The 14,370-nt window shown below is 50.9% G+C and overlaps 1 pseudogene; it reads left to right on the top strand.

Moving 5' to 3' along the window:
• The window catches only part of LOC105862849 (tubulin polyglutamylase complex subunit 2 pseudogene), a 153,699-nt pseudogene that overhangs the window by 98,100 nt on the left and 41,229 nt on the right, over positions 1–14,370 (top strand).

Here is a 14,370-nt window from a genome sequence, read left to right as displayed (position 1 = left end):
GAAAGTGTCCCTCTTAATTCCCCAATGTTGCCCCTGTATCAGCAAGAAAGATCTGGAGGCAAATCCTGTGGTAGTTTCAGCCATAGGTTCCCAAACATGGCGGCCGCCGAGGACTGGACTCCAGGGACTCCCGAGCCTGGCAGACTGGGCAGCCGGGGACTCCTTGGTAGCCCAGCCTGACTCCTCTCTCTCTCATTAAACCGGGAGTCACCCAGTGGGGTCCGCAGGTGCCGCCCGAGAATTCGCCATTTCCCCAAACTTATGCTTCCTCCTCTCAGAAGCCTCCTGTCAGTGTACACGGAGACTAGCTGGAAGCCATACTCAAAAAGTTTCCGCTTGGTGGCACTGTCGCTCCAGAAATGCCCACATTTTGTCCTCCCAGACCTCTCCCTCCACCCTTTATAGGTGAAAAAACACCAAAGAATGCTCAAAAGGGATTCAAAGGCCGGGCGCTGTGGCTCACGCCTGTAATCCTAGCTCTTGGGAGGCCGAGGCGGGTGGATTGCTCAAGGTCAGGAGTTCAAAACCAGCCTGAGCAAGAGCGAGACCCCGTCTCTACTATAAATAGAAAGAAATTAATTGGCCAACTGATATATATATAAAAAATTAGCCGGGCATGGTGGCACATGCCTGTAGTCCCAGCTACTCGGGAGGCTGAGGCAGGAGGATTGCTTGAGCCCAGGAGTTTGAGGTTGCTGTGAGCTAGGCTGACGCCACGGCACTCACTCTAGCCTGGACAACAAAGTGAGACTCTGTCTCAAAAAAAAAAAAAAAAAAAAAAAAAAAAAAAAAAAAAAAAAAAAAAAAAAAAAAAAAAAAAAAAAAAAAAGGGATTCAAGCCCTAAGAGTGGGGTTTATTCTTTTTAGGTGTTGAGGAAAAAGGAATGTCTTTTTTCAGGCTCTGGTGTGGAATATAAATGTCTGTGTGAAAATGTTCATCCAAACGTGTAGATGTACAAATTTATCCATCGATACAAAATCCCCTCATCAGGTTTGAGCCAGAATTACTATAATGAGGTACTCAGTTTTCTGGTCACACCTGTGGGTATTATGAGGTTCCTCCTGAGTAGGCGGGTTGCTCCTAAGTGAATATTGACTCATAGCCTGACATGGGCTGAGTATCTGGATTTCCCCTCTTAAGCTGCAGTCATTACCTGCATTCTGTCCTCAGGAAGCCAGGGCTACTAGCCCCAAGGGGCCAAGCCAAGCACATTCCAGGAGCAAACTGTCTTAGGAGTATTGTAGAGAAGGAGTAGCAGTTGAGCACTGTGGGAGCAGTAGGAATTGACAGGGGCCGTGTGAGGGGACAAGACTCTAAGCATGTAGCCCTGGGTCACCTACAGGGACTCAGGTAGTCACTCCCCTTTGAGTAGCCCCGATTGGGGTTCCAAGGTTCAGGAGAAGAACCCTGTGGTTCCACACATGTCAGTGACCTCGGAAAGGGCCTTTGATTCTGCAGTCCCTCATGGCAAACTCTACATGGAAATGTGGCTGTGCTGTCCACTCACCCCACACATTCATTCACACAATCATTCTGTGTGTATACACACCCAAACTATGTTCCCTAAATATGTGTCCATTTTTCTATTTTTCTTTCTGATATTCTTTCTCCCATGAAAACCTTGGGAATACCACTGTGCATAGAGATTTCTCCCAGTTAAAGAGACAGTCCTTTTCATTGCGTGATGTGCAATCCCAAATTCTGCCTTTGTCTTCTACCCATCTTACCATCCCTCCCTAAAGTGAGAAGTAGATGCCAATTTTCTCATGCATGTTTGCATCTCATGTCTTGTGCAGATGAATGAAAATGTGCAAGTTTGTCTGCTTTCAGCCTTCTCTCTGACCCTGCCAGGCTGATATGGAATAAAACACACGTCCCTTGGCCTTTGCACATGTGTGCAGAGTCAACATCCAGCCAGATCCTTTCCATTTCCCCTGTAACCACTGCCTGGGGTGATAGCAGCAGGATCATTTGTTTGCCATGTCTCTTCATGTCGGACACTTGGGTTTTGTTTTGTTCCTTCCCATCTTCTTTTCTTTGAAATAGATCTGACCTTGTGTCTGGGTATTAAGTCCCAGTTCTGACAGGGTGATGATGTGTGACTGAGAAGTACATGGGGTAGTGTCTGTGTCCACCCTGAAACCAGCAGCTTAGTGCATTGAGACGCAGCCATCCCCCAAGAATTATTCGCCCTCATGTCTAGAAAGGCAGTGTGGTGGATCTGTGTGCAGCCAGACTGCAGATACCTGCTTCCCATTCTTTTTCTAGCCAGATGAGCTACAGATCCTTGGAGGTTGTGTTACTCCATTAATATGAGGTTAGGAAACGTCCTCATTTGAATATTTTGACATATACTTCTCCATAGTCACACAGTACAGATACTAAGAAGTTTTGTGAGGATAGACACCCAAGGTAGGCTGGTTGTAGTTGTCAATGAACAGAAAGCCAAGGGTAAAGTCTCCCTTATTTCAAGATACATAGTTCGCGGAGAGCTGCTTCTTTATTACAGCCCCAAATGACTTCATGCAATTGCCTAGAAATGAGTAGGGGTTTTACTCTGTAATTTCTGTTGAAGTCAAAGATGACCCTACAGAATTGTCTTTACCGATTACATGACCCCCTTCTTTTTTGTAGCCTCATGGTGATGAGTGGCATTGGAGTCAACACAAGGTCCTAACAGGATGAAGGACACGGTCACCTGCAGATACACAGCTAAAGGTAAGTGGGAGACATGGCCCATGGCCATTTCAGAGAAGGCTCCTAAGCAGTTTGCATTTTTGTATGTGTTTTGGGGTATTCCTCTTTTTAATCAGTTCTCACATAGTAACAGATATCTTTTAGAGTACCCACCACTTATGGGGAAGAAAATGTAAACAATTCTGCCTTGGCTTTGTCCTTGTCCGTATTCGGCCTAACATAGGCAAGTCCGTAGCAGCATGCACACCTCTATATGCTTTGCACGAGAAGCCTCCTGGTAGGAGCTGTCTGGACATGGACCTAGGCTCTACCCGAGGAAAACGGTTGTCTTCAGGTAGCACCTAGCTGTGGTCCTGTCTCACTTAGCCATACCTGAATGACCCTGGCTCCCAGAGTCAGAAGGGCCCTCTGTCCTTGGCTTAGAGTATGTCCTGACTGCTTGCTTCCTACCAGGTAACTCTGGGAGATGGTCACCCTCAACCTGGTGGTGAAGGTGGCCTTGGACTGACCTGTGAGAGCACCCAAGTTGGAATGTCTCCTGGCCGGCAGGGGCTGGGGTTGGGACCAGCCCTGTACCCAGTGTGGATCTAGGTGCTCACGCAGCCCCCAGTGTTCACAACTTAGGTTGGCATTTGGTAGGTTCCGGTGTGTTGCTAGGGGGACTGCCGGTGAACTCTTCCCTTCTGGTCAGGATGGCAGGTGAAGGGGATCAAAGTGAGGCTAGCCTCAGGGCAGTGGGATGACACCTACTCCAAGTGGGCCAGAGGGTGCCATCCGCCATGTTGGAGCCAGATTGGACAGTGGTTGGCGTTTTTTTCCTCAGCCAAGGGCGGAGGGAGTGGACCTGGGGAAGGGCGGGCGGTCATTTGTGGTGCAACAGTGCCATCCAGAGGAAACTGTTTGGCGCTCCAGTGAATCCAGGCCTGGGATTTCCTGGGGAGGCGTGGCTTGGGAGTGTAATCCGGGTCCAGCTGGGACAGGGGACGGGACCCTGGACAGGTCAAAGCTCTCTGGAGGCCTCGGGGAAGGGTCTGGTCAGGCTGTGGAAGCACCAGGGCCAAGCGGCAGGCCAAGGTGTACATCCAGCCGCCTAGTGTGCCTGTACAGGAAGTCCCAGCTGTGGAGCCTGGTGGCGGCCATGTCTGGGCGGGACTAGTGAGAGCCAGGGCTCATGGCTATTGGCAGCTTGCTGGGTGCCCTTTCCCTTAGGAGTAAGGGGTGGGGGGGGGTCCGGCCTAGGTGGCGCCTTGTCCATGGTGCACCCATGTGAAGAACTGCTCCCAGCCCAGGATTTCACCAGCCATTGGCAGTCGTGGAGGCCAGGGCTGAGACATTCCTTCTCAGGCGTGGGAAGAAGGCAGATGGGTGGGCCCAGGCCAGGCCAGGCTCTATGGCATTGGGAGGGGCCCCGTACCCAGTCTGGCCGCTGAGGCGACCACTGATGCAAAGCCAGCCCCAAGCCACTTGCTCTATGGTGCCGCCCTGTTTCCTCTCCCTGTCAAGTGCATGTCCCAAGCCACCGGCCATAGTCTTGGAGCTGTATCTGTCCCCCAGTGGTCATCTGTGGCTCTGCACCTTGCACTGTCCCTGCTTGTGTGCTCTGGGGGTACGCAGCTCTTTGCTCTGTCATCAGGAGAGGACAAATGGCTAAGGCAGCAAGCTTTGGACAAGGGAGGCTGTGGGTTTCCACGGGGCAGGAAGGGAGTCCCGCTGAGGCTGCCAAAGGGCAGGAAGCCGAGAGCGTCCAGAAGGACGGAGCGGTTGGGTTTGGCTCAGTGAGGGACTGCTGCGTGGCAGAAGGCAGAGGCAGGGCAGGCTCAGGCAGCATAGCAAATGGTAGTGGGCCCTGGCGCCTCCGCCCTGGCACCGCTCTGCGTCCCCTCCTGTGAGCCCAGGGGGCAGCATTTAGCCATGTCCACCTTGCTGGCCGGGCCGGAGCTTGGAGGATGTATCCCCTTGCAGGACCCATCTGGAAAGACAGAGGCCCGGCCCACTGGGGCTTGTTTTCTTGCCCCCCCCTCCCCCCGCCCCCAGAACTTTGAGAAGTGGTCTTGGGAGGGAAATGAGGCGCCTGTCTAAGCCGGTGTCCCTCAGCCGGGCATTGCCTTGCAGAATGGAAGCGTGGTGGGGGACCAGGGGACCCTCTCGAGGTCACAGGTGGGAGGTCTTGTTTCTCAAGGGAGGAGGATAATGAAGGTAGAGTGAGGTATTCAGCTTCTGGGAGCTGAGTGCTGAGGAGCATGGCGTCTTTTCCACAGTGACAAAAGGAGAAAAGATCCCCCAGGCGAGTCCTCCCTTCCCACCTCCTGTACACAGAGAGGTAGCTGCCAAGACGTGTGCTTCTCTATGCCCGAGTCCAGGTGGACTGCCACAAAACCTGACAGGCACAGTTTGGCTGTGGCGCATGGGCCTGAAATCTCAGGACCAGAGGACAGCGTCAGAGTTTCACTTGGCTGGCCCTGGCTTTGGGGATCTGGGAGGGGCTCTTCAGGGGGTAGCTGGTGGAGGATGGCCAGGGGGCATCTGTGGAGGTGGCGCCCTGGGGCTTCGGCTCCATTATGTTTGCGTTGACGCCTCTCGGTCTAGTGGAACGATTTCTAACCCCTTCAATGACACTTGTACTGTTTTGGGGGCAATACCTAGACTTGTGGCCTTGGAGCAAGCAGGAGGTGCTTACACATGCAGACACACACACACACACACACAGGTATATACACATCCCCCCCACAGGCTCAGAGGCACACACGGTGCAAGTGGGGCATGGGAGAGAGAGAGAATTCATAATGAGAGAGAGAGAAAGAAAACAGATGACTGGGAAGATAGGCAGAGAGAGACAGAGAGACAGGGCATGGGGAGATGGAAAGTGAGTGAGAGGGAATTCTTCACTGACATTTTTTGGGGTCACGTTGAGGAGGTGGACAGGGAGGCCAGGAGGGTAGCTGTACCGAGTCCCTCCTGTTTCCCTTGTCTCGTCTACAGAGCTGTGGTCCTGGACAGTGTGTTCTTTGGGCACGTGTGGGGGTTATTCCTCTCTATAATATGCTCCGACATGGTCAATTTTTCTGCGATCATGGACACCCATTTAGGGGGAAGACAATGCAATACTTCTGCCTCATCCTCGTCTTGATCTGGGGTAGCACACACGAGTCCACAGGAGCCCGCACACCTCTATATGCTTTGCATGACAACCCTCCAGGTGGTAGACGTGCAGAGGTGGACCTGGGCTCCCCGTAAGGAAAACGGGTGTCTTGGGGGTGGCACCTGGATCTGGTGCTGTCTGACCTCGCCATGCCTGAGGCCCTGAGGGTTTCCAGAGTGAGAAGGGCCCGGTGCTCATGCCCATTGTCAGGGGCTCACAGTTTCTTGTGACTCTTTGCTCCACTGCACAGGCCCGTGGGCCAGTGGTCTCCCTGGACCTGGTGGTGAAGGTGGCCTTGAACTGACCTGTGAGAGTGCCCATGTCAGAATGTCTCATGGCCGGCAGGGGCTTCAGTTGGAGCCACCCTGTGCCCAGTGTGGATCTTGGCCCTCATGGAGTCCCCAGTGGTCACGACGTAGGTGGACATTGGATAGGTTCCAGTGCGTTGCTATGGGGACTTCAGGTGGACTCTTCCCTTTTGGTCAGGAAGGCAGGTGAAGGGGAACCTAATGAGGCCAGGCTGAGGGCAGTGGGACGGCTCCTCCTCCACATGGGCGAGAGGGTGCCATCCACCATGTTGGAGCCAGATTGGACAGTGGTTGGCGTTTTTTCCTCAGCCAAGGGCGGAGGGAGTGGACCTGGGGGAAGGGCAGGCAGGCATTTGTGGTGCAACAGTGCCATCCAGAGGAACTTGTTTGGGGCTCCCACAAAGCCAGGCCTGGGGTTTCCTGAGGAGGAGTTGCTTGGGAGTGCAGTCAGGGGTCCAGCAGGAACAGGGTATGGGACCCCGGACACATCTGAGCTCTCTGGAAGCCTAGGACAATCGTGGCCTGTGGCATGTCGGGCTGTGGAAGCAACGAGGCCAGGCAGCAAAGGTGGACAGCCAGACTTCCAATCTGGGGTTTAGAGCTTGGTGGCGGCCATGTCTTTGCGAGACTTTGGAGAAATACTGCAGGACCACCCTGGCTAAACCTGTGGGTATTTGGCCTCTGCCTCTTTGCTGGCCATAGTGCCCCCTCCCAGGTTTCCCTGTACTATTGTAAAGGATGTTGTTACTTTAGCAAGTCTCATCCCCAAGGAAACAATCACCTGGGCCTATGCCTTTGCAGACTTTTCCTTTCTTTGCCCCCTTGCCTAAAAGTCCTAAGAACCTCAGGGCAATGACTAACAATGGCCCTTGTTTCTTCTTTACCTCTGCCTCTCCAGATCTCAACCCTGTGCTTGCCCATGGAGGTTGCAATCTAGATGATCACGTGACCCTGCCTAAATGCCACTAATTTAAAGTTCATCTGACTCCTCTTCCTCACTCCCATCCTTTTTTTTTCCCATTGCAGTAGCGCAGTTCTCTTCCTTACCATGTCTCTCAGATTCATCCCCATGAATCAGACCTTCCAAGTCACGAAGGAGGTCAAGGCTGCTTTACCCATAGACCTTTATCATATACTTGTCCACCCTGTAGCTGGCTACTAGAGAACCACACTTGTGCATCATGTTCTTTGCCAACTCACACCCATCTTCAGCTGTGCTATCTGGTCACCGCTTGCCCAGAGATCTGATAGGAAGTCTTGAGGCTCAGCCCTTCTTTTCTTTCACATATCCCAGATGAGTGTTTAAAATTCAATATTTGCACCCCATCTACTTTACACATCTGAATTTCTCAGTATGTTGTCCAGCGGTCTTATGTGGGCATAGCCTTTTGGATTTGACCAACTTTCTTCTTTGCCAAACCCTGGGGCATAATTTAGACCTATGGGATCTGGTCTGTCCACAGCCCAAGGTTGTGACTATGGTGGTCTCATTGTGTTCCTTTGGCCCAGGCCAATACTGTGGCACGACAGAACATGGACCCTCCTGCGTGGGAACCTACTTATCTTTCACAGAGAAAGTAACCAGGTCATAACCCAGTGGCTGCGTAACAGGGCATCACTGAATGCTTCTGACCAGAAGTGCATTCCAGTCCCATACCCTGTTCCTGCTGGACCCCTGACTGCACTCCCAAGCAACTCCTCCTCAGGAAACCCCAGGCCTGGCTTTGTGGGAGCCCCAAACAAGTTACTCTGGATGGCACTGTTGTACCACAAATGCCTGCCTGCCCTTCCCTCAGGTCCACTCCCTCCGCCCTTGGCTGAGGAAAAAACGCCAACCACTGTCCAATCTGGCTCCAACATGGTGGATGGCACCCTCTCGCCCATGTGGAGGAGGAGCCGTCCCACTGCCCTCAGCCTGGCCTCATTAGGTTCCCCTTCACCTGCCTTCCAGTCCAACCCTGAGTTCCCCGACTCCAGAAGATGAGGGCTGAGTTGACCTTTCGATCTCTAGTGGGTGCCTCACCCTCTGCACAATGGGAGAAGATCCTCAGAATGACATTTTGTGTGGCCTCTGATCAAGACTTTCTTTTATGGGAGTGAGAGCAAATCATATAAAACTTAAGCCGAAATGTACTTGCAGTACTGCTTCTTTTTTTTTGTTTTTTTTGAGACAGAATCTCGTTTTGTTGCCCAGGCTAGAGTGAGTGCCGTGGCGTCAGCCTAGCTCACAGCAACCTCACACTCCTGAGCTCAAGCAATCCTCCTGCCTCAGCCACCCGAGTAGCTGGTACTACAGGCATGCACCACCATGCCCGGCTAGTTTTTTCTATATATATTAGTTGGCCAATTAATTTCTTTCTATTTATAGTAGAGACAGGGTCTCGCTCTTGCTCAGGCTGGTTTCGAACTCCTGACCTCGAGCAATCCTCCCGCCTCGGCCTCCCAGAGTGCTGGGATTACAGGCGTGAGCCACCGTGCCCGGCCAAGTACTGCTTCTTATCTTGGTCTAGTACCCAATAATTAGGAAATTCTCCAACCTCTCCATAAAAGGCTGCCCCTGGCAGTGTGGCTGTTGCTGTCTCCTCTTTACTTGGCTGGGCCTGCATCCTGCAGATGAAACATCAGTTCAGTTTCCCCATTGCCCTGACTCTCAGGATGGGGTCCTCCTTCTCTCAACTCTGCTCCTGAATGAAGAGCAAAGATCCAGAGGCAAATGCCCTGCGGTAGCTTCAGCTCCAGGTTCCCAAACATGGTGGCCACTAAGGCCTGGCCTCCATGGATCCCAAGCCTGGCAGGCCCGTCAGCCCAGGGCTCCTTGAGTGGACAAGCCTGCTTCTGTCCTTTTCACATTGAACCTGGACTCACCCATTGGAGTGACCAGGTCCAGCCCGGGAATTCACTCACCCTTCCTCCTCTCAGAGGCTTTCATCTCCAGTTACACAGAGAGCCGGTAGAAGCCATGCTCAAAAACCTTCCTCTTGATGACACTGTTGCTCTAGAAATGGCAATGTCTTTGACCTGCCCCCTAGGCCTTTCTCTTCACCCTTTGTAGATGAAAAACACCACCAAGGAAGTCTCAAAACTGATCCAAGCATAAGGAGTGTGGTTTAATCATTTGGGGTGCTGTGAAAAAGGATGTCCCTTCCTTTTGGGCTCCAGATGAAGAATATAAATATCTGTGTGAACATGATCTTCCAAAGGAATAGATGTATCAAATATGTCCATTGCCCCATCATCTCCTTAAGAGCCTTTAGTCCAAATACCATGTAAATGGGTCCCCAGTTTTCTGTTGGCACTTGTGGATATTATATGGGTCCCCTTCGATAGAATTCTTGCTCTTATCCAAAAATTGACTCATAGCCAGAGGTGGGCTGAGTACCTGGATTTCCCTTAATATTCCACAGTCATTACATCTCTTCTAGTCTCATAAGGCCAGTCCTAGCACCAGGGAGACAGGCCAAGCAGCGTCTCCCAGCACAAAGTCTCAGGAACAGGCCTGAGAGGGTGCATTAAGCCATCATGGGAGCAACAGGAATTGACAAAGACCATTTAAGTTGTGAAGACTGGGAGGATAAAGCCTGGGTAAACTCCAGGTGTCTCAGGCCATCACACTACATTGAGTGCTCCAGGTTGGAGTTCCATGAGTCAGCAAAAGGACCCATTGGCTCCATACAGGCAAGGGACCTTGGTGAGGGCCTTGGGTTCTGCATCCCTTTCTAGGAAGCTCTACATGAAAGTGTGGCTGCGCTCTCCACTCGGTCCCCGCACATTCACTCATTCATTCATTCATGCATGTGCACGTGTATATACACATGCTCCTACTTTCTTCCTTATGTTTATGTATGTATGTATTCCTCCTTTTCTTTTCTCTTTTTTTTTTTTTTTTTTTTGAGATAGAGTCTCACTCTGTTGCCCGGGCTAGAGTGTGGTGGCATCAGCCTAGTTCACAGCAACCTCAAACTCCTGGGCTCAAGCAATCCTTCTGCCTCAGCATCCTGAATAGCTGGGACTACAGGCATGCCTGGCTAATTTTTTCTATATATTTTTAGTTGGCCAATTAATTTCTTTCTATTTTTAGTAGTGACGGGGGTCTCACTCTTGCTCAGGCTGATCTCGAACTCCTGACCTTGAGCGATCCTCCTGCCTCGGCCTCCCAGAGTGCTAGGATTACAGGCGTGGGCTACGGTGCCCAGCCTCCTCCTTTTCTTCTCTTTGTTGTTTCTCCATAACCACCAGGGAGGTGCCACTGTGGATAGAGATTTCTCCCAATTAAAGCAATAGCCATTAACATTGTAGGATGTCTGCTCCCAAGCTGTCCTGCTGCCTTCCCCGCGTCCTACCAACTCTCTGTACAGTTAGAACTAGATGTTATTTTTCCTGATGTGTATGCTTCCGGCACACAGTGTGAATGTAGGCAAATTCCTACCAGGCTTACATGTAGTAGACTCTTGCACTTTGCTCCTTTCATGAAACACACAACCCAGGATCTTTGTACATATGTCCTACCCGATCCCTTCCATTTTCCCTGCTTGGAGTACCAGTATGTCTTTCTGGGAGCAGCAGGGGCATCATTTATTTAACATGTCTCTTCTGTTTACATACTTTCTGTTTTCCTTCTTCACTTCTTCTTTTCTTTGAAACAAACCTGGCCTTGAAGCTGCATATAAAGTCTTAGTTCTGACAAGTGAGTATGTGTATGTGTATGTGACAGTACATCATCTAGTATCTGTGTCCAACCAGAGGCCAGCAGCTGGGTAGAATGAGATGTGGCCACCCCCAAGAACGATTTGCTCTCATCCCTAGAAAGTTAATGTGGTAGATCTATGTGCACCCAGAGTGGTAATACCTGATTCCCCTTTCTTCTGTAGCCAGACAAGCTGCTGGTCCCTTAAGGGTCTGTTACTCCATTTATGGGCTGTGGAAGAAACAGCCTCGTGAAGCTATTTCAAAGTTTACTTCTCCATACATAACACAGGTACAGACACCGGGAGGGAATATGCATGAGGATAGACGCCAAGGTGTGATGGCCATGGTGTGCACAGAACAGAGAGCTAACGGGAAGGCAACCTCTTGATTTTGCAGGGGACTATTCCGGTAGAACTGTCTCTTTGTGACAACCCTGAATGCCATCTGCAATTTCCAAGAGGTGAGTAGTGTTGACTTCATGCTATTCTTTGTGCAGAAATCACGGTTGACCTGTGAGTTGATATCTTAGCCTAAAGGCTCTCTCTCGGTTGGCTGGGTGGGGTGTATGTACACTGCCACGTTTTGACCATCACCTTGGCACTGAGGCCCACATCCAATGAAGGACATTCATCTCCTGAACAGTCTTGGGGCCAGTTCACTGCACCATGTCCTCTGCCTGAACATAAAGAGGGTGTTCAGGCTGCAGAGGGTAGGGACAATCTCTCCATAACCCCTATATCTGTATCTTGGCACCATGATGAACATGGAGGAAATGTGGTGTTTTGAGGTATCATTTCCTCCAAGTAAAATGCATGGGCCCTCAGAAGTGTACCTGTATTTTCATGTTTTCCACTACAAGCCTTCTTGGGGGATTTGTCTAGCCGTTGACAGTGGGTCAGGTTGGAGGAGGGTGCATGTTTATGGTGTAGCACCTGACTCCCCTCCTGAGTGGCCCAAGTGTGGGACCCTTATTGTCTGAAGATCATGTGAGAGGAGCCAGGTACTCAGGACACACTGTCTAGGGATACTGGTGATTTCTCACTGTTCACTCCCAGCCTGGTGCCTTTGGGTTGCCACCCTTAGTGTCTGGTTTCCTGAGATCTCTCAGTTAAGCGGATTGTTTAGTGGCTCGTGACAATGACGAAGTCAGAACATTCTCCTGTGGGCAAGGGGTTGGTTGCGTGTGGCCTCAATTCTGTACCCAGTCTCAAGGTGTTTCCTATACTCTTGACAAAATCCAGTGCTAAAGATAAAGCTGTGAGTGGATGCATTTTGGTCTGTTTGTAGGGTGACTTGATTGGGAGACATTTCTCTTTATGGAAGAGGAAGCCTAAGATGACCCTACCAGAAAGAGCCCTGCAGGATGGAGGACCCATTGTGAGAACTGAGAGCCATCAGGATTCAGCCAGGATAGACATTGGTTGGCACTTTTTTCAGTAGCAAATAGTGGAGTAACAGGATATCAGAAAGTGCGTGAAGGGCATGCTACCATTTCTGGTGCAGTATTGCCATCAAGAGGGTCATCTTTGCCAATTCCATATCCCTCTTCTTTATCACTGGTTCCTGGGAAGCACAGAAATTGGGGTAAAGTCGGAATTCCAGGTAGCACAACAGGGCCCTCTGTGGATTCAGAGATGCATGGGGGAAGTGTGTTCTGTGGCCAGTCTGAGCTTTGGAAGCTCCAGAGACATGCAGTAGGACTAGGTGGAGACCCAGGGTGCCTGTCCTATAGGGTGCAGGAAGCCCAGCATCAGAGCCCAGTGGCAGCCATATCTGGGTGAGACTAGCTGAAACCTCAGCCAAGAAGCCCCACTTGGGGCTGTAGGATTTTTGCTTCCTGCCTTTTTGCAGCCTGTAGTTGTGAGGCCAGGGGTTGCTGGCACTTTGCCAGAGGCCTCTCCTCAGTGCTACAGGTCCTATACCCAAGGGAAGCAGGCTTCTATGCCGCAGCCTTTGTAGCCTTCTCCTTTCTTGGCCACCTTCCCCAAAAGTCCTGGGAGCATCAGGGCAATGAGCAGAGGTGTCCCTTGCTTTCCATTCACCCCTGGCTATCCATGTCCCAACCCTATACTTCATTCTCAGGAGACCCTGCCTAATCTCACCACTCTTAGGTTCAGATACTACCTCCCTTTCCCCACCACCTCCCATTTTTCCCTGTGTGCCCAGCCCCTATCACCCCATGTTCCCCAGATGCACTCCCCTTCAATCAGACCTGCCAACGACGTACATACACCTGGGCACACAGCCCTTTCTCATAGACCTTGACCAACCAATAGCTACTTCTGGAGAACCCCTGGGGTACATCAAGCCTTTTGCCAGCTCCTACCTGCCTGAGCTATGCTCCCTGGTCAGCGCTTGCCCAAGGGTCAGGAAGGAAGACTTAAGGCCTAGCACCTCACCCCTTTCCTTTCACAACTCCTAGATGGGTGCTGAAAAGTCCTCCTTGCCTCCCTCCATTTCACATACGTGAGTTTCCCTGTGTGTCGCCCGGTGGTCTTACATGAGCGGAGCCTTTTAGGACTGAAGGACCTTTTATTTGCCAAGCCCTAGGTTAAGGTGTGGACCTAAAGGATCTGATTGGTCTGTAACAGAGTAGTCACCCCTCCTCCCATAGATATGGAAGCTTAAATTTGATAGTGGGAATATGTAACAGAGGGAATGGCCTGAAATTGGCCTGGAAAAAAAAAGTCAAAAAGATGTTTTCTGTCTCTTTAAAACTCTCCCCACTCATTTTGAGAACTGAAGCCTGTATCCCTGCCTCAGGCAGGTGGCCAGAATGGGCCTGGGTAATCAGCCATCACTGGCACCAGCCTCCCAGGTGGGCAGCTGGCAGAGATCACAGGCTTTGTCTTTGGCAGAGATCGGGCAATTAGAATAGTTACCACAATAGCCCAGAACTGAGGGGCACTCTCTTTGAAAGCTCTGTATTTCTGATTGTGTTCAGGAAATTTGGATTTTGAGATGAGAACGTCTACCATTTTTCCTTCTTTGTTGGCAAAGTAATAAACTTCTCTTTCCTTCTCCCCAAACCACTATTCTCCTTCTTCTGATGTGGCCTTGACGATAAGTGCCGAGCTTTCAGTAACAGGTCCCCAGTCCAAAGCTGTGAGTATGGTGGTCTCAGTGTGCTCCTTAGTCATGGGGCAACCCTGTGGGACAGCCAGACCCAGATAACTTAGACCTCTACATGTCTGAACCCAAGTGTCTTACCCAAGGAGACAAACAAGGTCATAATCCCAAAGGCTGGGGATCAGGAAGACATCATCACTGGAATGTTTCTAAACTGAATTGTATGCATAATACAGACCTGAGCCCCCCAACTCCAGAGGATGAGAGCCAACTTGACCTACCCATTCCCAGCAAGTACCAGCACTATCTGCGCTATGGGAGAAGATGCTTGGAATGCCATCCTGTGGGGCCTGTGACCCAGACTTTCTTTGACAGGAGTAAGAAGACACCAGAAAACATGAGCTGCAATGCACCTACGTTACTGTTTTTTTATCTTAGTGTAGTACCTAATAATGAGGAAATTCTCCATC

This window comes from Microcebus murinus, chromosome X, assembly GCF_040939455.1.
Source record: "Microcebus murinus isolate Inina chromosome X, M.murinus_Inina_mat1.0, whole genome shotgun sequence".
Taxonomy (NCBI): Eukaryota; Metazoa; Chordata; class Mammalia; order Primates; family Cheirogaleidae; genus Microcebus; species Microcebus murinus.
This window is presented reverse-complemented; position numbering and strand designations above follow the sequence as displayed.